Here is a 25788-nt window from a genome sequence, read left to right on the forward strand (position 1 = left end):
TCATCTTTATCGATCTGAAAAAATGCCCAGGCTATGCAAGGCTTAGCACCCATGCGACCTGAAGAGCCACCACGACTTGTGGTGAGAGGCAGAGTTGTGTTTGAGGATGCAGTTGTTGACGTGCTTCCAGTACTACGTCTCTGTCCAGGAAGGCGCAACCTGACCTCGTCGTCACTAGCATCTTCCTCCACCTCCTCTGCTGACCTCATCTCTTGGCTGACTGTGGGTTGACAGTAAGTGGGATCTCCGACCTCATCATCATCACCCTGTGCGTTATCACACCCGTCGTCCTCAGAGCCAACCTGTTCCTGCCCTGACAAAAAACTAAAGTTGTCGCTCCAATCAGGTATTTGAGTCTTATCATCGTCTTCCTCATTGTCTCCACCAACAGGAGTTACAGTTTGGGAATGAGGGTCTACATTATGGTCAGAACCTTCTGCGTCTGGTCCTGGATCCGACTCATAAAGATTCTGGGCATCAGTGCAGATCATTTCCTCGTCTGGATTCACAGAAGCGCTGGAGTCGACCTCTGATTCCCAGGCTATAGTATGAGTAAACAGCTCTGCAGACTCAACCATCTGTTCTACCTCATACTCAGACGGGCAGCTGGAGATTTGGGAGCTGTGAGGAAGCAAGTGCGATTTGGGTGACACCTTTGAGGACTGGAGTATTTGTGATGTTGAAGTTGATGTGGAGGAGAGCCCACTTAAATGAGCACTTGATATCCGTTGAAGCACCTGCTGTTTTTGTGCCTCATCTGGAATTTGTAGCGATTGGCATGGCCGTAAGAAAGGGATCTTATCACATTGTCCGCTAAAAGAAGTAGACATTTTAGTTTGGCTGGAAGATGGTCTTTCTTCTGCACATACCCCACGGACACAACCTTTTTTCCCCTTCCCAACACGCCTATTCCCCTTTCCACCAGCAGCAGGCCTTTTTCCACTCATTTTGGTGGTTAACTAATTCACAACTCTGGAGTTGTTTGCACAAAAAAACAATGGATGGTAACCGAGCAGAGCTGAGAGGCCAAACTGTGGTATTAGGCCAAAACTATTGGCTGGGTTAGATGCAGAAAAAAATTATTTTTAATTTGCAACCTGATGGAGGTCAGTATAGATGGACTAATAGACCAAGTCCCACACACCGCTAGAAGCCCAAATATTTTTTCAGAGCTAGATGCAGAAAATTTTTTTATTCAATTTGCAACCTGATGGAGGTCAGTATAGATGGACTAATAGACCAAGTCCCACACACTGCTAGAAGCCCAAATATTTTTTCAGAGCTAGATGCAGAAAAAAATTATTTTTAATTTGCAACCTGATGGAGGTCAGTATAGATGGACTAATAGACCAAGTCCCACACACCGCTAGAAGCCCAAATATTTTTTCAGAGCTAAATGAAGAAAAAAATTATTTTTAATTTGCAACCTGATGGAGGTCAGTATAGATGGACTAATAGACCAAGTCCCACATACTGCTAGAAGCCCAAATATTTTTTCAGAGCTAGATGCAGAAAAAAATTATTTTTAATTTGCAACCTGATGGAGGTCAGTATAGATGGACTAATAGAACAAGTCCCACACGCTGCTAGAAGCCCAAATATTTTTTCAGAGATAAATGAAGAAAAAAATTATTTTTAATTTGGAACCTGATGGAGGTCAGTATAGATGGACTAATAGACCAAGTCCCACACACTGCTAGAAGCCCAAATATTTTTTCAGAGCTAGATGCAGAAAAAAATTATTTTTAATTTGCAACCTGATGGAGGTCAGTATAGATGGACTAATAGAACAAGTCCCACACGCTGCTAGAAGCCCAAATATTTTTTCAGAGATAAATGAAGAAAAAAATTATTTTTAATTTGCAACCTGATGGAGGTCAGTATAGATGGACTAATAGACCAAGTCCCACACACTGCTAGAAGCCCAAATATTTTTTCAGAGCTAGATGCAGAAAAAAATTATTTTTAATTTGCAACCTGATGGAGGTCAGTATAGATGGACTAATAGACCAAGTCCCACACACCGCTAGAAGCCCAAATATTTTTTCAGAGCTAGATGCAGAAAAAAATTATATTCAATTTGCAACCTGCTGGAGGTCATTATAGAAGGACTAATAGAACAAGTCCCACACACTGCTAGAAGCCCAAATATTTTTTCAGAGCTAAATGAAGAAAAAAATTATTTTTAATTTGCAACCTGATGGAGGTCAGTATAGATGGACTAATAGACCAAGTCCCACACACTGCTAGAAGCCCAAATATTTTTTCAGAGCTAGATGCAGAAAAAAATTATTTTTAATTTGCAACCTGATGGAGGTCAGTATAGATGGACTAATAGACCAAGTCCCACACACCGCTAGAAGCCCAAATATTTTTTCAGAGCTAGATGCAGAAAATTTTTTTATTCAATTTGCAACCTGATGGAGGTCAGTATAGATGGACTAATAGACCAAGTCCCACACACTGCTAGAAGCCCAAATATTTTTTCAGAGCTAGATGCAGAAAAAAATTATTTTTAATTTGCAACCTGATGGAGGTCAGTATAGATGGACTAATAGACCAAGTCCCACACACTGCTAGAAGCCCAAATATTTTTTCAGAGCTAGATGCAGAAAAAAATTATTTTTAATTTGCAACCTGATGGAGGTCAGTATAGATGGACTAATAGAATGATGCTATGCCCAAAAGATTTTACTTCACTAGGTGCAGTAAAAAAATTGGTATTCTATACACAGGTGGTATATCTTGCAACACAGATAGGCTACTCCACTGACTAACACACTCTGCAATAGGCCAAAAAGGATTAGCTTTGCTAGATTCAGCCAAATGCTGTGAAAAAAACTTGCACAGCACTGGCACAGACCTGCCTGGCAAAAACTGATAGGAACTGATGTAACCTAGTCCTGAAAAGGACTCCAATTACAATTAGTCTTTACTCCCACAATCTATCTATTTAAGAGCACAGACCTGCTTGATAAAAGTCGTAGGAAATGCTGTAACCTAGTCCTTAAAAGGACTGCAATCACAACTATTCCCTACTCCCAAGCTATCTGTATATTTGTGCGAAAATTGGCTTGAAATTAACAAGGTATAGCGCACACAGCAACAGCGGTGCCGTCTAACATGCAGCTGCAGCAGTGAGAAAATGGTGGCGACGGGGAAAATGGCTTGGTCTTATAGGGCAAGGACATGTGACATACACTGCCAATCACACATGCCCTTGCTTGTGTGAAAAAAAGCACTTCGCTCCGTGTGTGCGCTGCTGATAGGCTGACAGATTGCACCTCCCCACTGCAAATGCGGGAAAGAGAAAAAAAAATGGAGATCTTCATTGTTCCTGCAGAGATCCATCCCCTGCCCCTCCCCCCGCCCCGCTGTACACTCAAACTGCGTATTAACATTAATTTTCATCATTACTGAGAAAAATCCAGTTATGATTTTGGTGCACGAACAGTTATCGAACATAACCTCGAACAGCCGAATTTTTCTCAAATTGTTCGTGTTCGCCGACCGGCTCGAACACCGCCCAAAACAGCTCGAATTTGAGATTGGCGAACAGTTCGAGTAGAACAACGCTCATCTCTAGTTGGAACCAAAGATCTCAAATTTGGACTCATCAGATCAAAGCACAGATTTCCACTAGTCTAATGTCCATTTCTTGTGTTCTTTAGCCCAAACAAGTCTCTTCTGCTTGTTGCCTGTTCTTAGCAGTGGTTTCCTAGCAGCTATTTTACCATGAAGGCCTGCTGCACAAAGTCTCCTTTTAATAGTTTTTGAAGAGATGTGTCTGCTGCTCGAACTCTGTGTGGCATTTACCTAGTCACTAATCTGAGCTGCTGTTAACCTGCGATTTCTGAGGCTGGTGACTCGGATAAGCTTATCCTCAGAAGCAGAGGTGACTCTTTCTCTTCCTTTCCTGGGGTGGTCCTCATGTGAGCCAGTTTCTTTGTAGCGATTGATGTTTTTTGCAACTGCACTTGGGGACACATTCAAAGTCTGCCTAATTTTTCGGACTGACTGACCTTCATTTCTTAAAGTAATGATGGCCACTCGGTTTTCTTTACTTAGCTGCTTTTTTCTTGCCATAATACAAATTTTAACAGCCTATTCAGTAGGACTATCAGCTGTGTATCCACCAGAGTTCTGCACAACACAACTGATGGTCCCAACCCCATTTATTAGGCAAGAAATCCCACTTATTAAACCTGACAGGGCACACCTGTGAAGTGAAAACCATTTCCGGTGACTACCTCTTGAAGCTCATCAAGAGAATGCCAAGAGTGTGCAAAGCAGTCACCAAAGCAAAAGGTGGACACTTTGAAGAACCTAGAATATAAGACATATTTTCAGTTATTTCACACTTTTTTGTTAAGTATATAATTCCACATGTGTTAATTCATAGTTTTGATGTCTTCAGTGTGAATGTACAATTTTCATAGTCATGTAAATACAGAAAAATCTTTAAATGAGAAGGTGTGTCCAAACTTTTGGTCTGTAGTGTACCTGCTGCAATGTCCCAGGAGCGGGATCCCAAAAATGATTAATAGAAAAAAGAGAGGGGTCGCTCACTGGTCTATTCGTGTGCTCTGAAGAAAAAAGAATCAAAATTGCAAAAAGAACTTCGGCACTCCATATATGAATATATAAGAAATATTGTATCTAGACTGATGTCACTTTGAAAAATGAAGGTTTTTTACGCATAATTTGGCCAATATATGTGTGCCCATCAACCACGACAATGTCACCTTCGTATGATGGGTAACTACGCTACGCTACCACTGGATATGCCACTCTTGGGCTGTAAGCCTATATGGACAATATGTCTCTGCTTGGGCTTTAAGCCTACAATGTATGGGCTGGTAGAGCTAGTTAAAATCACCTGTGAATGAATAGAAGGAATTTGTGGGAGGGACGCATGGTCAGAAAAAAAGATGTCAAACTTCTAATAGTGTGAACACGTACCTGTTGCAATGTCCCAGGGGCGGGATCCCAAAAATGATTAACAGAAAAAAGAGAGGGGTCGCTCACTTGTCTATTCGGGTGCTCTGAAGAAAAAAGTCATCTAAATTGCAAAAAGAACTTTGGCACTCCATATATGAATATATAAGAGATATTGTATCTAGACTGATGTCACTTTGAAAAATAAAGGTTTCAGATGTGATTTTAACTAGCTCTACCAGCCCATACATTGTAGGTTTAAAGCCCAAGCAGAGACATATTGTCCATACAGGCTTACAGCCCAAGAGTGACATATCCAGTGGTAGCGTAGCTTAGTTACCCATCATACGAAGGTGACCTTGTCGTGGTTGATGGGCACACATAAATTGGCCAAATTATGCGCAAAAAAACATCATTTTTCAAAGTGACATCAGTCTAGATACAATATTTCTTATATATTCATATATGGAGTGCCGAAGTTCTTTTTGCAATTTAGATTACTTTTTTCTTCAGAGCACCCGAATAGACCAGTGAGTGACCCCTCTCTTTTTTCAATTAGTCCTACTTAATAGACTGTTAGCTGCTTTTTTCTTGCCATAATACAAATTCTAAGTAAAGAAAAACGAGTGGCCATCATTACTTTAAGAAATGAAGGTCAGTCAGTCCGAAAAATTGGGCAAACTTTGAATGTGTCCCCAAGTGCAGTTGCAAAAACCATCAAGCGCTACAAAGAAACTGGCTCACATGAGGACCACCCCAGGAAAGGAAGACCAAGAGTCACCTCTGCTTCTGAGGATAAGTTTATCCGCGTCACCAGCCTCAGAAATCGCAGGTTAACAGCAGCTCAGATTAGAGACCGGGTCAATGCCACACAGAGTTCTAGCAGCAGGCACATCTCTACAACAACTGTTAAGAGGAGACTTTGTGCAGCAGGCCTTCATGGTAAAATAGCTGCTAGGAAACCACTGCTAAGGACAGGCAACAAGCAGGAGTTACTTGTTTGGGATAAAGAGCACAAGGAATGGACATTAGACTAGTGGAAATTTGTGCTTTGGTCTGATGAGTCCAAATTTGAGATCTTTGGTTCCAACCACTGTGTCTTTGTACGACGCAGAAAAGGTGAACGGATGGACTCTACATGCCTGGTTCCCACCGTGAAGCATGGAGAAGGAGGTGTGATGGTGTGGGGGTGCTTTGCTGGTGACACTGTTGGGGATTTATCCAAAATTGAAGGCATACTGAACCAGCATGGCTACCACAGCATCTTGCAGCGGCATGCTATTCCATCCGGTTTGCGTTTAGTTGGACCATCATTTATTTTTCAACAGGACAATGACCCCAAACACACCTCCATGCTGTGTAAGGGCTATTTAACTAAGAAGGAGAGTGATAAGGTGCTACGCCAGATGACCTGGCCTCCACAGTCACCAGACCTGAAACCAATCGAGATGGTTTGGGGTGAGCTGAACCGCAGAGTGAAGGGAAAATGGCCAACAAGTGCTAAGCATCTCTGGGAACTCCTTCAAGATTGTTGGAAGACCATTTCCGGTGACTACCTCTTGAAGCTCATCAAGAGAATGCCAAGAGTGTGCAAAGCAGTCATAAAAGCAAAAGGTGGCTACTTTCAAGAACTTGGAATATAAGACATATTTTCAGTTGTTTCACACTTTTTTGTTAAATATATAATTCCACATGTGTTAATTTATAGTTTTGATGCCTTCAGTGTGAATGTACAAATTTCAAAGTCATGAAAATACAGAAAAATCTTTAAATGAGAAGGTGTGTCCAAGCTTTTGGTCTGTACTGTATATTCAGTAACCCCAGTCTTTTACAAATTACCAAAGATTCACAAGTCCCTGATGAATCCTCCCTGCCGTTCAATCGTTGCCTCCACAGATTCTATCCCCCCCCCCCTATCAGTATTCCTGGAGAAAATACTAACCCCGCCAATCGAGAAGACCTGCTCTTTTGTCCTTGATATAGGCAACTTTCTACAAATCATAACATCTTTTGTTGGGTGAAGAGAATGGGGCATCGGATTGCGCCACTCGCCTGTCAGAGTAATGTACTAGAGGAATCCAAGTCGATGTAATGATGAAATCTATGAGATCAAAAAAATAATAATAATAATAATGGATAAAAGAAGCTCCAAAACTCTTAGACTAGGTTAAAAGAAGGAATGTTCAATGTTATGAGAAATTGCAGTTAAGTGATCCCTATAAAAATCACATAGAAATTGATGGGTCAAAACTAATGGAAAAAAAGAGGGTTAGAAAAAAGGAAGCAAAGGCAAACCACAAAATAGTCTAAGAGCTTTAGAGCTTCTTTTATCCATTATTATTATTTTTTTTTATCTCATTGATTCTTGTGAAACTACCACCAAATGTAGAGGTCAAATCAAATTCACCCATGGCTCAATGGTTTAAAACAACAGCAGCAGGGTCTTGACAAAGACAAATGAGCATCATAGGTTCAAGCACTCCCATAGCTTGTAAAATTTATTTATTCATTTAACTACTTTTTTTATATATTTTTTAATATATTTTAAAAAAAAAAAACTGCGTTTATATTTTTAAATGTATGAGTAATGTTTTTAAGTGATATACTCCATTATGCTTTATGATTGTTTTGTGTGTGCTTTACGGTGTATACATGCATTTAGTCTGATTCCCCGCCCACTGGCTGTGGTGATTTTTTTGAAGGGAGGCGTATCCATGTGAATTCTTTCACTATAAATAACAGACCCTGTATGTGTATGTGTATAGACTGTCCTGAGGAAGTGGTGTGATCACCACGAAACGTGTAGAAATAAAGTCTATTTCATCATTACATCGACTTGGATTCCTGTGGTACATTATTCTGACAGGCAAACAGCGCAGTCTGATGCCCCATTCTCTTCACCCAGCAAAGGATCATTGCTTCGGGGTTTGCAGCAGCTGCCAATGCTACAGTGGTTGTGTTTTACACAACCCTAAAAGGTGAGTGAATTTGAATTATCTTTCACGAATATTCCTTTTATCTCGGATAAGACCCTATGTGCGCTTTATATTCCTTCTACTTACCTTGTTACAAATCATACCAAAAATATCTGACATTCCCCCGGACGGTATACTTGTCACACTGGACGTAAAAATCCTATACACGTCAATCCAACATGAATCAGGTTTTACAGAAGTAAATGACATATTGACTACCTCAGACTTGACCCAAAACTCCAGACGATTATGCATGGAACTTCTGACTAGTGTTGAGCCACCGCCGTAGTGTTCGAGTTCGGTTCGGTTCGTCGAACACCCATGTGTTCACCGAACTGTTCGTCGAACTGTTCGTCGAACACCTTCGAACACCGTTAAACCAATGGCAGGCAAACAAAAACACATAGAAACACATAGAAAACACCTTCAAAGGTGTCCAAAAGCTGACAAACTGCTCAGAAGACACAACTAACACATGGAAAAGTGACAAGTACATATAGTCATGCGAAAAGAAAAGAGGTGGAGGAGTAAAAGGAGGGGGAGACACAAATATAGGCATGTCATGCCCTTCTAAAATCCAAAAAGTGAGAAGCCGACACGTTCAGTCCGCTCCTGCCCGTGCCACCTCCGTGTCGCCGGGTTTGTGCCAGAGCCGCGGTGAACCCTGACGGCCAGCCCCCCTCTCCCAATACTGGTGCCTGTCCGCTGGTGGGTCGAGCGAGCCCCCCTGTGGTGGAGGCAGCTCTAAGCTTTTTAATTTAAATTGTCTCTCTAATTTGAATGAATACACTTTAAATCCATTTACAAGGATCTATTGGAGGGCAAGTCTCATGCCAGCAGCCGCGTAATTCCAGCTCCAGTAGCGTCCACTAAAGCTGCTGCAGTTAAAAAGCTTTTATAAGGATCGAGCTCGGCTGTCCACCGCAAGGCATCCTACTGCCAGTCCCAGCCCCTATGCCTTGAAGTGCCTCCTGATGCTCTTCACTGAGTATCCCGTGGTCCCGAAGCATTTCCTTTGAAAAAATTAAGTGTCCAAACTACAGGTGGTGTAGCTTGCTTAACAGCCGGGATAATCCGCTGACTAGCAGACACTGCTACTAGGCACAAAGTATTTCCTGGGCTAGATGCAGTTAAAAATTTGTAATTAGATACTCTCGTTGGATGCTGAGAAAGCATTCCATAGAGTCTCCTGGCACGCCATATATGATTCTCTTAAAAAGCTTGGGGTAGGGGTCTAGGGGACCCTTTTATAGCCAAAATCATGGCCCTGTATCACAATACGTCACCTAGGCTGAAGATAAATGGAACTGTAGCACCCTGAGGGCTCGGTTGCTACAGAGGTATTGCACCTCACCTAGAGGTGTGATATCTCACTCTCAGGTAAGGATGGAGTGTGGATCAGGACCCGACACCTGCATGCATTACACCACATTGCCGTGGGGCAGGGCGACCAATATGCCTCTGAGATGGGCACGACAGTCCCTGTCCCTGGCTGGAGTGGGGGGAGGGAACACTGAGGAAGGGGAACCCTGTAGTGCAGGAGCAGGGAGGAAGCAGTTCCTGGGTGCATTGAGAAGGGAGTATAAAAGGTGGGCACCATCTTAGTTCAGTGCAGAGAAGTCTGAGCAGAAGTGGCAGGGAGCAGGGACTCTGCATGAGCTCTGCTCCGGAGGCGGGCCTAGTAACAGAGGCCCAGGCCTGGAAGAGGGAGAAGGAAGGAAGAGGAGCGGAGAAGGCTCCAGGAACGAGGAATGAAGGGATCCCAGGGGTGCGGACGGGCGAGTCGCCACCGCACGCCCGAATCCACCTGCGTGGAGGGGTCAGGCCAAAGGGGGAGACCGGTCCCCGAAACTAGTGGAGGCAGGAAACGACCCTCAGCTAGAAACCGGAGGCTCTGACATTTTATGTGGCGCAGCCCCTCGCTACACCCGCTAGGAAGGCACCACATAGGGTCAGGGAAACTGGTGCCAAGTTTACCAAGAGGAGGCCCGAGGCAGCCGGACAGAAGGGTTGGTAAGAAAGGCCAGACAAAGGACACACAAAGGGGGTCCTGTGAAGCGCTCCAAAGTTATCTGGGAGTTGTCTGAGCCCCTCACCTGGTGAGCACAGTACGACGTGGGCAGCCGTTACCTGCAGACGTGGTCTGAATAATAAGAACTGTGAGTAAAGGCCCTGGACTGCATCACTGACTCCGTGTCGTTACTGCTGCTGCCCTGCACATCACCCCCATCCTCCGCATACACTGCCCTGAGGCTATACTCCTCCCGTGGGGAGTTATGCTACGCTCTGCTGCACCCACAACACCAGCCTCAGCGGTCTGCCCTGCAGCGGCGGTTCACTCTGACCGCAATCCACGGGTGGCGTAGTCGGACATTTAAACATCCAAACCACATAAATAGTTCCGCCACTGGTTTGACCACCCTGAGCCACGGAACCGGGTCGCCGCCACGAAGACTACAACCACCAGCATCCACCAAAAAGGGTCCGGCTCCGGGTGTCCCAAGGCCCAGGGGGTGCATCAGAACATTTTCATCACCTTTCACAATCACCAATGGGACAAGGCAGGGATGTCCTCTGTCCCCTCTCTTATACATCCTAGTGACGGAGCACCTGCTCTCATCAATTCGCCATAACCCCAATATTAGGTGGATTGAGGTGGGAGGCACCGAGTACAAGTGCTCTCTATTTGCTGATGATGTCCTAGTATATATCACTCAATCACATATATCCATCCATGCTGTTATGGCTGAAATAGATCACTTTGTTACATGCTCAAATTTTAAAATCAATGCAGCGAAGTCTGAGGCCCTCGATGTCTCCCTCCCCAAATCCATATAGGATTCCATCCAGTCCAACTTTCTCTTTGCCTGGCCCTCACAGGGTATCAAATACTTAGGAATTCCTATTCATAGAGACCTCTCCCATCTATGTTATCTTAATTTTGGGCACTTTATTGAACAACTCCATACAGACCACGGTTGGCAAGTTAGAACTGTAAGATTCACTACGTGAACCACTGGTGTTTTGTGGAAAAGCACATGTACACTGTGTTCCAAATTATTATGCAAAAAGTGTTTAGGAGTGATAAGGGAAGAATTTCTTTGTTTGTCAGTTAAACTCATTGATGGTGATGTGTGTCAGGGCTCTTTATATCACTGTAAGCAATTGCAGACACCTGTGCTAATTAGTTTGGCAGGTGTGTCCAATGAAAGGCAAGACTACTTAAGAAGGCTGTCTCACATTATTAAGCAGCCTACATTTTCTGCCAAAATGGGAAAGAAAAAGGATGTGTCGGCTGCTGAGAAGCAACAAATTGTGGAGTGTTTAGGTCAAGGCATGACTACAATCAACATTGTGCGATGATCAGGATGAAGTGTCTTGGCAATCAAGAAGTATGTAGCTGATTCACAGTACACACATGTGCGTGCTGATAAGGGCAAATTGAGGACTCTTTCCTACAGGCAATTACGTCAGGTTAAAAGAGCAGCGGCAAAAAAGCCTTGTCATAGCAGCAGACAAGTTTTTGAAGCTGCTGGTGCCTCCAACGTCCCCCGAACAACAAGATGCAGGGTCCTTCAGAGGTTTGCAGCTGTGCATACGCCATCCTGTCGACCTCCTCTATCCACTTTACACAAGCAGAAACGGCTCCAGTGGGCTAAACATTACATGAAGACTGATTTCAAAACTGTTTTGTTCACGGATGAGTGCCGCGCAGCGCTCGATGGTCCAGATGGATGGAGTGGAGGATGGCTGGTTGATGGACACCCCACGCAAACACGGCTACAGCGCCAACAAGGATGAGGTGGAGTAATGTTTTGGGCTGGAATCATGGGGAGAGAGATTGTAGGCCCCTTTAGGATCCCTGAAGGCGCTAAAGATGAACTCCATAATGTATGTGGATTTTCTCAAACAGCACTTCCTGCCATGGTTCAAGAAGAAGAACCGTGTATTTTACAGCAAGATTATTTTTTTGCATGATAATGCACCATCTCATGCTGCACATAAAACACCTGCATCTCTGGCTGATATGGGCATAAAAGGGGACAAACTTATGGTGTGACCCCCATGCTCCCCTGACCTCTACCCCATTCAGAACCTCTGGAGCATCATCAAAAGGAGTGTCTATGATGGCGGGAGGCAGTTCACATCTAAGCAACACCTCTGGGAGGGTATTCTGTCCTCATGCAAAACAATTGAAGCAGAAATCATCCAAAACCTGCCAAATTCAATGGACGAGAGAGTTCAGAAGCTCCTTTCGAACAAGGGGTCCTATGTGAAAATGTAACATCACCTAGAATAAAGTTTTGAGTTGAAAACTGTTTGATTTCAGTTTCTAATAACCTGCTAATGCTTATAATTTCAAAAATGACCATTTTTTTGGTCTTTATTAAAATGAAAAGGTTGATCGAAAAGTTTGGGGGACCTAAGAGTGTGGCAACCCAGTAGTCATGATTACTTCGAATTCTGACAATATGAGGGTCATGTTGCAGTTAGTGCAGCAAGAAGGCACTTATGTGTCTTGCGCATCTCGGAGCCCCAAAATTATTTTCCGGGCTAGATGCAGCTAAAAATTATTATTAATTTTAAATCTGGTGGAGCTTAGTATAGATGGCCTAATAGGATCAGTGCTGCACACTGCTACAAAGCCCAAATTATTTTCCAGCCAAGATACAGATAAACATGATTAGTAATTTTAAATCTGGAGGAGCTTATTATAGATGGCCTAATAGAATCAGTGCTGCACACTGCTACAAAGCCCAAATTATTTTCCAGCCAAGATACAGATAAACATGATTAGTAATTTGAAAGCTTAAAACGGTTGGCAGGGTGATTTTAACCAATCATCAAGCTTTTACTCTCCCCAGGATGACACAGGGGTAGAAAAGTCTTTTGGATCCATGATTTGTTCATCTTTATGAACGTGAGTCTGTCTACATTATCAGTGGAGAGCCGCTTGGGCTTATCTGTCAGCACACCACCAGCAGCGCTGAACACACGTTCAGACAGAATGCTGGCTGCGGGGCATGACAAGATCTCCAAGGCGAAAGTGGCTAGCTCCGGCCATTTATCCAGATTGGAAGCCCAAAAAGAGCAAGGGTCCAGTGACACAGTCATGGCTTCAATGTTTACTTGGAGATACTCCTGTACCATTGTCTCTAGGCATTGACTATGTGTCAGACTTCTTGTCTCCTGTGGCCTTGCAAAGGATGGGCTAAAAAAGTGGTGAAATGATTCCGCAAAATTGATGTTACCAGCAGATACTGTGGTTCTGTTACGGTTTGAGTGCTGAACACTTGACGGTCCCACGGTTGGCAAGTTGGAACTGTGAGATTCACTACGTGCACCACTGGTGTTTTGTGGAAAAACACATGTAAGATTCTGCAACAGTCTCTGCTGATACTGCTGCATGCGTGCATCCCTTTCTATGGCAGGAATAATTTCGGCAAATTTACTTTTGTACCGGGGATCTAACAGTGTGGCAACCCAGTAGTCATGATTATTTCTAATTCTCACAATTCGAGGGTCATGTTGCAGGTAGTGCAGCAAGAAGGCACTCATGTGTGTTGCGCATCCAGGAGCACCAAGTCCCTGTTGTGCTGGTGGCGAGGTAACAATCATGCTTCCTTCCTCTGTCCTCTCCCCCCAAACTCGCACAACAGAAATGTGATCAAGGTCTCCCTCATCTGATGAGTCTTCCATCAGTTCGTCCTCCACTTCTTCCTGGGCTCCTGCACCTTCCTCACTAGTTTGGCTGCTACCATGCGCCCTGGTAAAACCATCTCCCCCACCCTCACATGCCTGCCGCCTTGGTGCTGCCGACCGTCTGGACCTTGCAGATGTTAGCCCTTCCGCATACAACTCCTCCTCCTCTACTTCCTCCACCTCCTCTTGTGCCACCACCTGACTCCGAATTCTGTTTAACATGTGCTCCAGCATGTAAATCACCGGAATAGTCATGCTGATAATGGCATCGTCAGCACTAAACATCTTCGTCGCCATTTCAAAACTGTGCAGAAGGGTGCATAGGTCCCTGATCTGAGACCACTCCTCCAGCGTGATTTGCCCCACCTCTGGATCTCGTTGGCCCAGGCTATACGTCAGAACGTATTGCACCAGGGCTTGTCGGTGCTGCCACAGTCGCTGCAACATGTGCAGAGTTGAATTCCACCGGGTAGGCACATCGCATTTTAGCCGGTGAAGTGGCAGGCCCAACGACTTCTGTAGAGATGTAAGTCGCTGAGCTGCGGGATGCGAACGGCGGAAGTGAGCACACAGTGACCGTGCCCTCTGCAGAAGGCCATCTAGTCTGGGATAGTGGGCTAAAAATTGCTGGACAACCAGGTTCAACACGTGAGCCATACAAGGCACGTGTGTGACATTGCCCCGGCGAAGGGCCGCACCCAGGTTTGCAGCATTGTCGCACACGGCCTTCCCTGGTTTCAGGTCCAGTGGAGACAACCATTCATGAAATTGTTTCTCCAGAGCTGACCACAACTCCTCAGCTGTGTGACTCACATTTCCCAGACATTTCAAAGTAAAAACTGCCTGATGACGTTGAGCCCTACTGCCAGCATAGTAAGGAGGTGTGCAGGATCCCTTCTGCGCAGTTAGAAAGCTTGTGGCATGACCAGACAGGCTTTGGGTGCAGGTGGAAGACCGAGAGGAGGTTGAGGAGGCAGAAGCAGTGGAGGAACTTTGACATAAAGAGGATTGACACACAACTCGTGGGGACGGCAAGACTTGAACAACAGCCCCTTGTCCTGCTGTCACCATAGTTACCCAGTGCCCAGTCAGCGACATGTAACGCCCCTGTCCATGCCTACTCATCCAAGTGTCTGTGGTGAAATGCACCCTGTCACACACAGAGTTTCTCAAAGAAGCGGTGATGTTGTGTGCGACATGCTGGTGGAGCGCAGGCACACCTTTCTTTGAGAAGTAGTGCCGACTGGGCATCTGGTACTGGGGCACTGCGACGGACATAAGGTCTCGAAAATCCTCTGTGTCCACCAGGCGGAAAGGCAGCATTTCTGTAGCCAAGAGCTTGCAGATGGTGAAATTCAACCTCTTAGCTTTCTCATGGCTGGAGGAAATGGTCTTTTACTTGTCCACATCTGAGGGACCGAGGGCTGGCTATTGTGCTTAGACGGGGTTCATAAGGGTGTCCCCGGCAAACTGCCGGTCTGTGAGGAAGATGCAGGCGGACATGTTAGGTTGCCTTGATCCAAAGGTGGTGCTATCGATGTCGGACAGCGCTCAACACCAGCTGGTGTTACCACCTCCAAAGAAAATGATGACCTGCCAATCACGCTGGCTGTTGCAGGTAAAGAGGTGGCAGGTCTGCGCCCCAAAACAGGTGTGACTGCTGTCCCCCCAGTCACAGAGGATGAAGAGGCCGGGGATGCACAAGATATGGCAGACGGTGGTTGGCCCGGCCGGCTAGGCCGCATTGTAGCACACTGAGCTTCCCACTGCAACTTATGCTTCATGTCCATGTGCCGGTTCATGCATGAAGTACTCAAACTATGTATTTTTTGGCCTCTACTTAGCTTTTGCTGACAAATGTTACAGATAACACGAGTTGGGTCATCTTTATCGATCTGAAAAAATGCCCAGGCTATGCAAGGCTTAGCACCCATGCGACCTGAAGAGCCACCACGACTTGTGGTGAGAGGCAGAGCTGTGTTTGAGGATGCAGTTGTTGACGTGCTTCCAGTACTACGTCTCTGTCCAGGAAGGCGCAACCTGACCTCGTCGTCACTAGCATCTTCCTCCACCTCCTCTGCTGACCTCATCTCTTGGCTGACTGTGGGTTGACAGTAAGTGGGATCTCCAACCTCATCATCATCACCCTGTGCGTTATCACACCCGTCGTCCTCAGAGCCAACCTGTCCCTGCCCTGACAAAAAAATAAAGTTGTCGCTCCAATCAGGTATTTGAGTCTCATCATCGTCTTCCTCATTGTCTCCACCAACAGGAGTTACAGTTTGGGAATGAGGGTCTACATTATGGTCAGAACCTTCTGCGTCTGGTCCTGGATCCGACTCATAAAGATTCTGGGCATCAGTGCAGATCATTTCCTCGTCTGGATTCACAGAAGCGCTGGAGTCGACCTCTGATTCCCAGGCTATAGTATGAGTAAACAGCTCTGCAGACTCAACCATCTGTTCTACCTCATACTCAGATGGGCAGCTGGAGATTTGGGAGCTGTGAGGAAGCAAGTGCGATTGGGGTGACACCTTTGAGGACTGGAGTATTTGTGATGTTGAAGTTGATGTGGAGGAGAGCCCACTTAAAGGAGCACTTGATATCCGTTGAAGCACCTGCTGTTTTTGTGCCTCATCTGGAATTTGTAGCGTGGCCGTAAGAAAGGGATCTTATCATATTGTCCGCTAAAAGAAGTAGACATTTTAGTTTGGCTGGAAGATGGTCTTTCTTCTGCAGATGTTACTGTTGCTTTAACACCTACCACACGGACACAACTTTTTTTCCCCTTCCCAACACGTCTATTCCCCTTTCCACCAGCAGCAGGCCTTTTTCCACTCATTTTGGCGGTTAACTAATTCACAACTCTGGAGTTGTTTTCACAAAAAAACAATGGATGGGAACCGAGCAGAGCTGAGTGGCCAAACTGTGGTATTAGGCCAAAATTATTGGCTGGGTTAGATGGAGAAAAAAATTATATTCGATTTGCAACCTGATGGAAGTCAGTATAGATGGACTAATAGAACAAGTCCCACACACAGCTAGAAGCCCAAATATTTTTTCAGAGGTAGATGCAGAAAAAAAATATATTCAGTTTGCAAACTGATGGAGGTCAGTATAGATGGACTAATAGAGAAAGTCCCACACACTGCTAGAAGGCCAAATATTTTTTCAGAGCTAGATGCAGACAAAAAATTATTTTGAATTTGCAACCTGATGGAGGTCAGTATAGGTGGACTAATAGAACAAGTCCCACACACTGCTAGAAGGCCAAATATTTTTTCAGAGCTAGATGCAGAAAAAAATTATATTCAGTTTGCAACCTGATGGAGGTCAGTATAGATGGACTAATAGAACAAGTCCCACACACAGCTAGAAGCCCAAATATTTTTTCAGAGGTAGATGCAGAAAAAAATTATATTCAGTTTGCAACCTGATGGAGGTCTGTATAGATGGATTAATAGAACAAGTCCCACACACAGCTAGAAGCCCAATATTTTTTCAGAGGTAGATGCAGAAAAAAAATTATTTTTAATTTGCAACCTGATGGAGGTCAGTATAGATGGACTAATAGAGAAAGTCCCACACACTACTAGAAGGCCAAATATTTTTTCAGAGCTAGATGCAGAAAAAAATTATATTCAGTTTGCAACCTGATGGAGGTCAGTATAGATGGACTAATAGAACAAGTCCCACACACAGCTAGAAGCCAAAATATTTTTTCAGAGGTAGATGCAGATAAAAATTATTTTTAATTTGCAACCTGATGGAGGTCAGTATAGATGGACTAATAGAGAAAGTCCCACACACTGCTAGAAGGCCAACTATTTTTTCAGATCTAGATGCAGAAAAAAATTATATTCAGTTTGCAAACTGATGGAGGTCAGTATAGATGGACTAATATAACAAGTCCCACACACTGCTAGAAGCCCAAATATTTTTTCAGAGCTAGATGCAGAAAAAAATTATATTCAATTTGCAACCTGATGGAGGTCAGTATAGATGGAGTAATAGAATGATGCTATGCCCAAAAGATTTTACTTCACTAGGTGCAGTAAAAAAATTGGTATTCTATACACAGGTGGTATATCTTGAAACACAGATAGGCTACTCCACTGACTAACACACTCTGCAATAGGCCATAAAGGATTAGCTTTGCTAGATTCAGCCAAATGCTGTGAAAAAAACTTGCACAGCACTGGCACAGACCTGCCTGGCAAAAACTGATAGGAACTGATGTAACCTAGTCCTGAAAAGGACTGCAATTACAATTAGTCTTTACTCCCACAATCTATCTATTTAAGAGCACAGACCTGCCTGATAAAAGTCGTAGGAAATGCTGTAACTTAGTCCTTAAAAGGACTGCAATCACAACTATTCCCTACTCCCAAGCTATCTGTAGATTTGTGCGAAAATTGGCTTGAAATTAACAAGGTATAGCGCACACAGCAACAGCGGTGCCGTCTAACACGCAGCTGCAGCAGTGAGAAAATGGTGGCGACGGGCAAAATGGCTTGGTCTTATAGGGCAAGGACATGTGACATACACTGCCAATGACACATGCCCTTGCTTGTGTGAAAAACAGCAGTTCGCTCCGTGTGTGCGCTGCTGATAGGCTGACAGACTGCACCTCCCCACTGCAAATGCGGGAAAGAGAAAAAAAAATGGAGATCTTCATTATTCCTGCAGAGATCCATCCCCTGCCCCTCCCCCCACCCCGCTGTACACTCAAACTGCGTATTAACATTAATTTTCATCATTACTGAGAAAAAATCCAGTTATGATTTTGGTGCACGAACAGTTATCGAACATAACCTCGAACAGCCGAATTTTTCTCAAATCGTTCGTGTTCGCCGAACGGCTCGAACACCGCCCAAAACAGCTCGAATTTGAGATTGGCGAACAGTTCGAGTAGAACAACGCTCATCTCTACTTCTGACACTAGTTCACCATGAGAATTATTTCCTATTTGGCGAGAAATTTTACATACAAGTACACGGGACCGCTACGAGATCAAACGTGGCAATGGCATACGCTTACTGCTACATGGACGCATTTGAACAGCTATAAGTCTATACCAGTGACCTCTTTAAGAGATATTCAAAATGCTGGATTAGATTTATAGATAACGTGTTTTGCATCTGGACTGGCTCACCAGAAACACTTAATACTTTCTTCAGTGAACCAAACTCTGTTCGACAAGAACTACAATTCACCCTTAACTTTGACATGTCTAAGATTTCCTTTTTAGATACACTGGTCCTAAAAAATGAAATGGGTAAACTTACTACTGATCTATTCACAAAACCAAAAGACTGCAATAACCTATTATACTATACAATCTGTCTTACAAGATGCACAAAGTATAGTCTACCCCACTCTCAATTTCAAAGAATCTTTAGAATAGTATCTAAGGCTATGTGCGCATGCTCAGGACTTGAATTAGAAATTTCCACAGCATTTCTGCACCCCCTTTGCAGCTAAAATGCTGGGGAAAAAACGTGTGGTTTTGCCGCCGTTTTGACGCATTTTTTGATGCAGTTTTTGAAGCTTTTTTCTACATCAATGACTGCTTTTTGGAGCTAAATAAAGTTATTTGGTGGGACATTGCTTTAACCCTTGGATTACCGTCAGAACTGAAGTGAGTTTATTGGTTAATTTAAATAATTAAAGAATGTGTCTGTTGTATTTCAAATAGAGTATTTACTCGGTGTCTGTGTTTATTTAACTCTTTACTTTAAATAAGTTTGGTGATGAAAGGGTCTGATTAACACCTTGTCATCATCAAATAAAAGAGCTAGATGTCAGCTAATCCCATTCACCCAATCTTCATTAGCATTTCTATTCATGTAATTTCTGGGGAAGCTGTGAGCTGCTATTTTTAGCCTAGAAAGGTGCCATTAACATGGTTCCTGGCTATTATTAACAGCTCACAGCTGTTTTCGTTAGCCACGATCAGCACTCAGCAGTGCTTTTGAAGCAGCATATTCTAATGCCACACTTTTGTTGTGGGTACATGTGAATACCGCATAAGTATGCATAATGACACTTCAATAGGTCAAAATCTGCAGCGGAGACTAGCGTGTCCGCTACAGAAATTGACATTCTGTGGGTGAGTTTGGGTACATGGCCACGATCAGGAGCCGCTGCAGGTTTGACTCTGCGTGTTTATACAGCATCAAACCCGCAGCATCCAGATGTTACAGCATAATGGATGGGATCTCTAGAAATCCCATGTCCACTATGCGTGCATCAGAGACTGCAAATCACCCATGGACACTGACATCTTTCAGGATCGCAGCATGTCAAATTTTCTTGCAGTCGCTAGTCTCCGCAACATAAATTTGACCACTACACTGTGTTCCAAATTATTATGCAAATAATATTTTCTCAGATTTTCCCAAATTACCTATATGAATTGCAGTCATTGTAATTTTCCAGTCAAATAACTATTAGAGTACAATTGAAAGGTTTTAGTACAAACTGCCTATGATAACAGTATATTTTTTAAAAAATAAAAAACTCAAACTGCACTCAAAATGCATGTTCCAAATTATTATGCACAGCAGAGTTTTCAACCTTTTCATTTTAATAAAGAGCAAAAAAATGGTCATTTTTGAAATTATAAGCATTAGCAGGTTACTACAAACTGAAATCAAACAGTTTTCAACTCAAAACTTTATTCTAGGTGATGTTACATTTGCACATAGGACCCCTTGTTCGAAAGGAGCTTCTGAACTCTCTCGTCCATTGAATTTGTCAGGTTTTGGATGGTTTCTGCTTTAATTGTTTTGCATGAGGACAGAATACCCTCCCAGAGCTGTTGATTAGATGTGAACTGCCTCCCGCCATCATAGACACTCCTTTTGATGATGCTCCAGAGGTTCTCAATGGGGTTGAGATCAGGGGAGCATGGGTGCCACACCATAAGTTTGTCCCCTTTTTTGCCCATAGCTGCCAGAGATGCAGATGTGTTATGTGTAGCATGAGACGGTGCATTGTCATGCATGAATTGATCTCGATGGTCCAGATGGATGGAGTGGAGGATGGCTGGTTGATGGACACCCCATGCAAACACGGCTACGGCGCTAACAAGGAGGAGGTGGAGTAACGTTTTGGGCTGGAATCATGGGGAGAGAGATTGTCGGCCCTTTTAGGATCCCTGAAGTGGTAAATATGAACTCGATAATGTATGTTGAGTTTCTCAAACAGCACTTCCTTACATGGTTCAAGAAGAAGAACCGTACATTCCACAGCAAGATCATTTTCATGCATGATAATGCGCCGTCTTATGCATAATAATTTGGAACATGCATTTTGAGTGCAGTTTGTGTTTTTTATTTTTTTTTAAATATACTGTTATCATAGGCAGTTTGTACAAAAACCTTTCAATTGTACTCTAATAGTTATTTGACTGGAAAATTACAATGACTGCAATTCATATACGTAATTTGGGAAAATCTGAGAAAATATTATTTGCATAATAATTTGGAACACAGTGTAGAATGTATTGAATGTGATAAATCCGCATGGTTCAGTGAACACATGCAGATTTAACTGCGTTCAATAGAATGCAAAAATTTTGGATGCAGCACAAATATGATGCATCCAAAGCGCTGCTAAGTCTGAATCGTGGGCACATAGCCTAAAATTAAATAAATAATGGTGTGGGCTCCCACGTCATTTTTATCACCAGCAGAGAGAAAGCTGACCGCTGGGGTCTGATATTAGAACCCGTGGAAGGGGCCATTAGCCAAAAATGTTCCCTGGCTATTAATATCAGCCCACAGCTGTTTGTTTAGCCTTTACTCGCTAGATTGCAGAGGACCTCAGAAAAAAATTGATGTAGGGTCCCTCTGTAAAATCTAACCAGAAAAGGCTCAACAGACATAGGATGCGCCAAATCTGGTGCTTAGCCTCTATTCTTCCCACTACCCTGTAGCAGTGGCGAGTGGGGTAATGGGGTTGGAGTTCACGTCAGCTTTGTATTGGCGGCTGACGTGAAGCCAAGGTTAGAAATGGAGGATGTCTATAAGGCGCCCCGATTACTAGCCACGTAGTAAAGTGGTCGTCGCTTTTTTAATAAATATACAGGCAGAATAAAGTATTTCAATGAAATAAAAACACATGTTTTTTTTAAAAAAATGTTATTGTACGCTCAGTCCCAGAATCCCTCGTCTCCTGAAAAAAACGTAAAATAAAAAACAACGATAACCCTCACCTGTCTGTCATCACGATTTAGTCCACGATTCTGTCACGATTGTCCCTCGGGTCGAAACATTGTGTGTTTTTGGTTGGCGGAATAAACACCTCTTTTGCAATTGATCACCCTGGCATGGACGCTGTCTTTTACTTTGTATGCTTGTCTGTAGAAGGATGAAGTAGGTGCCGGGAAAAAATCTGCGCTGCTCCGGAGTGAAGAAATTTGACTAGAGATTGTATAATTAAACAATCTTGTAGTTTATTGCTAAAAGCTACGATTACTATGCGTTTCGTGGACGTCCCGTCCACTTCCTCAGGTACATAGCTGATGTAGACCGATTTATCAAACGGTCTTATATACATAAAACCACACGTGGTAAAAAAAGCCCGCTGATATTCTTGGCGCCAAGACCAGCAAATGGTTTACAGAGAAACAGTGAGGTTATTTCTGAATAGATTAAATGAAATTATTGATGGACCAATTACAATCTTATGAAAATAAAATGAAAACCATAGAACAAATAATTAAAATGACCTCTGAAATGTAATCATTAAAAAATATATAATTACATTTATATTACAGCACATAGGATAAAACATTTGTAGTTGATCAAGTACCGCAGTGTATGCGATCCCAAAGTCCTGCCTCTTCTGTATCATGTGTGAAAGATCAGAGCGTCCAGACCGCTATGCCAGACCTCACACCTTGTCGGCTGACAGACAGAAAACCAAGAGCTGAAGGAATGGCAGAAGGTGCAAGCCTGCTTCTAGTGTATTAGGTATGAGGTGTTTGTCAGTAAAGAAAGGGGGGGAAGGAGGGAGGACGGGCATGGAGAGATAACTGTGGACCGCAAGTGTGTAAACTCCTGAAGGCTTGGTTTATTACCATGTATTGAAGAAAAGAGCTTCCAGATCGCTGCTCTGGATCTCACACTTCGTCAGCTGACTGACAGAGGACAGGGAACTAAAGGAATAGAAGAAGATGCAAACTAGTGTCCATGTGAGGTACTAGTCTGCTAATGGAATATTGTGTATGTTATCAGTAGCAGTGAAAATAAAAGGGGGGAGGTTGGAGGAAAGAGTAGGGGAATGAGGAGATGACTGTGTGGCTGTGGAATACTTGCCACTAGCATGCTGAGATGCTCCGTATTTTGTTATGTGCTATGGCATATATATATAGATTGTTAGTGTGGAAGACCTCGGGAAATGCATGGAAGGGAATGGTGTGCTGTATTACAAGGCTTAAAATCTTGCTGTTCTTGTATGATCAATATATTGTAGAGTTACCATATCATTTATAATATGTATGGCAGGAATGTGGAGGATAAACGTATTTTGTGTTGTAAGAATAGTGGGGTTTGAGCCATGTGTCAGAATACATTGGGAATATAAAAGGGGGGGGGAGAAGTGGACACATGATATTATAAGTAATTGAATTGAAAATGTATATAATGGGTATATGTGATTACTGACCTCAAGATTCATATAAAAACCTCTGTGATTTCATTTAGCCCTTGTGGCTTCAAAGTGTTGAGTTTATACATCCAATGAATTTCTTTCCGATTTAGACATTGCACCCTATTTGGGGTGTCAGGCAAAACGTGTTCAATAGGTAAGATCTTAAGATCCCTGTAATCCTGCTTGTGTTGCAGGACCATATGTCGGGACAGCCCATGTTTCATGAATCCTGTGGTTATATTGTGTCTATGTGAATTGAGTCTATTATGTAGTGCCTGAGTCGTCCTGCCAACATATTGTTTAGGGCAACTACATTCAATAACGTATATCACATAATCTGTTTCACATGACATGGGATATGAAATTTTGAAATTTTCACCAGTGATCACCGAAGTGAAGTTATCAGTGAAGTGTATAATAGATATACAACACATGCAGCTCTTTTTGCCACATTTAGTAACTATGTTTTTTCTTCCATCTGCGACAATATTTGGTTCCTGCCTACGTAATTTACTCGGAGCCAATATATTTCTTAATGTAGGTGCTCTCCTGAATATTATGGAGGGATGTCTCGGTAAGACAAGCCATAGGAATTACCACTCATATTCCTGTGGTAACATCTACTGAAAATACTGTAAACTTTAATGAGAATGATACCAGTATCATGAAAAACTTATTTCATGATCTTGAAGAAGCGCTCAAAGATGAACTACGATTACAGCTTGATATCCGTTTTCTAACCATTTACATGGAAGAAAAACTATGTCCACGAGGATTGAGGATAACAATGCCCCCACCGTTTCCTGAAGACAAACAGTTTAGTAACGAATGGAGAACTATTTTAGACTCTTGCATGCCAAGTTTGCTAAAAAGCATTCACACAAAAATGTCGGAACTATGTATAGCTACTACAAATAAAGTTTTTGAAACTGCTAGAAATTTATTAGCATTTGAAACACACCCTGATTTTGGGAAGATTAATAACAATATTACCACAACTATTCTGCAAAATGAACATGAAACCATTATAAAAAAAGCAAAAAAACTCCAAAGGGATAGGGATGACTATAAAAGATCTGTTAGTACTAATATGTACACTATAATGCCGGTACAATTAAGAGTAAAGACCGTGAGCCCTCCTAAGAGGATCCATTTTCATGCATTACCCAAAAAAATAAGAACATTCTCCAAGAGCAATTACCACAGGAGAAATAATAATAGCAAAGATAAGCACTGTGCCCCTACCAGAGCTCGTCAGAAGGAGCAATCTACTTCGGAGTACACAGAAGAAACAGCTGTGCCAACTCCATGTCCCTCCATAGAGATGGACAAAGTGACTACGGACATATCCATCACTATTGTCTCTCCTCAGAGAAAGAGCATCAATAGAGGTGAACTTATCAGTTCTTCCCCTATTGACAGCACAAAAACAATAGCATCTCCAATATCTCCTGGGGATAACATACAAGACAATCCAGTCAATGGAAAACAATCCAGAATGGACACAGGGGTATACAAAGGTATCAATACCAATCCTATTCCCACATTAGTCCAGAAACCCGTTTGCACTGACAAGGGTCCTACCAAAACCCTTAACTCCTTTATAGCGTACCAGACACTGGCAAAAACTAAGAAAAATTTAGAGGATATAAAGATACAAATAAATCAAATACAGGAAGAGAGGAGAAGATCCCTCACAATGGTTAACAGTAATATGTCTCAAAATCATATGCCAGTAGACATCACAGATCTACTCAATCTATCAATACATTGCACTCCTATTACAATCACGTCCTCTCCTTCAGAAGAAATAGAAAAATGGACTAATTCCATCAGTCCTAAAAATGACCATAGGATTCTGGTGGACAATGCAAGGGTTGATAACTCCATCTGTGTCACGGATTTTTTACCCCAGGCCATGCCTCCAGGCCAGGAAACCATAGACCGGTTCGACCGGTTCTTCCACAGACTGGGAAAAAGAAAAAATCCCACAGAGGAGTTAGAGGAGGGACTAAATGCAAAAAGACTAACAAAGGACAAAAAATATTAGAAGAAAAAGAAGGGAAATCCAATATCTATAACTTATCATACACACTCAATGATAATGAGAAAAAAATATTATCCAAGGGTATGTCCTTCTGCCCTACCTATAAATCAAGGGATTTTGATATATTTTTGGATTTACAGACTTTCATCAGGAAATTAACCCTAAAAAGGCATTTTATTACAAAACCAGACAAATATCCCGCAAAGGGAATTAATGATGGTATGGAGTGCTCCCCATCTAGTAGGGCAATTCATATTGACTTAAGGAAAAAATCAAACTTCTATCCTATAGAAAGTAAGAGTCACCAGATAGATACTTTTTGTGACATTACCCTGCAAGATCTCAATGAAATAATTGCGGCACCACTGCCATTTAGAAACAACAATTTGAGCCATAACTAAATTACTGCACTAAATAATCTAAGAAAAAATAAAAATATAGTTATTAGATCGGCGGATAAGGGGG

The sequence above is a fragment of the Phyllobates terribilis genome, unplaced genomic scaffold, assembly GCF_046119375.1.
Source record: "Phyllobates terribilis strain yellow unplaced genomic scaffold, ASM4611937v1 Scaffold_4__5_contigs__length_816908805, whole genome shotgun sequence".
NCBI lineage: Eukaryota > Metazoa > Chordata > Amphibia > Anura > Dendrobatidae > Phyllobates > Phyllobates terribilis.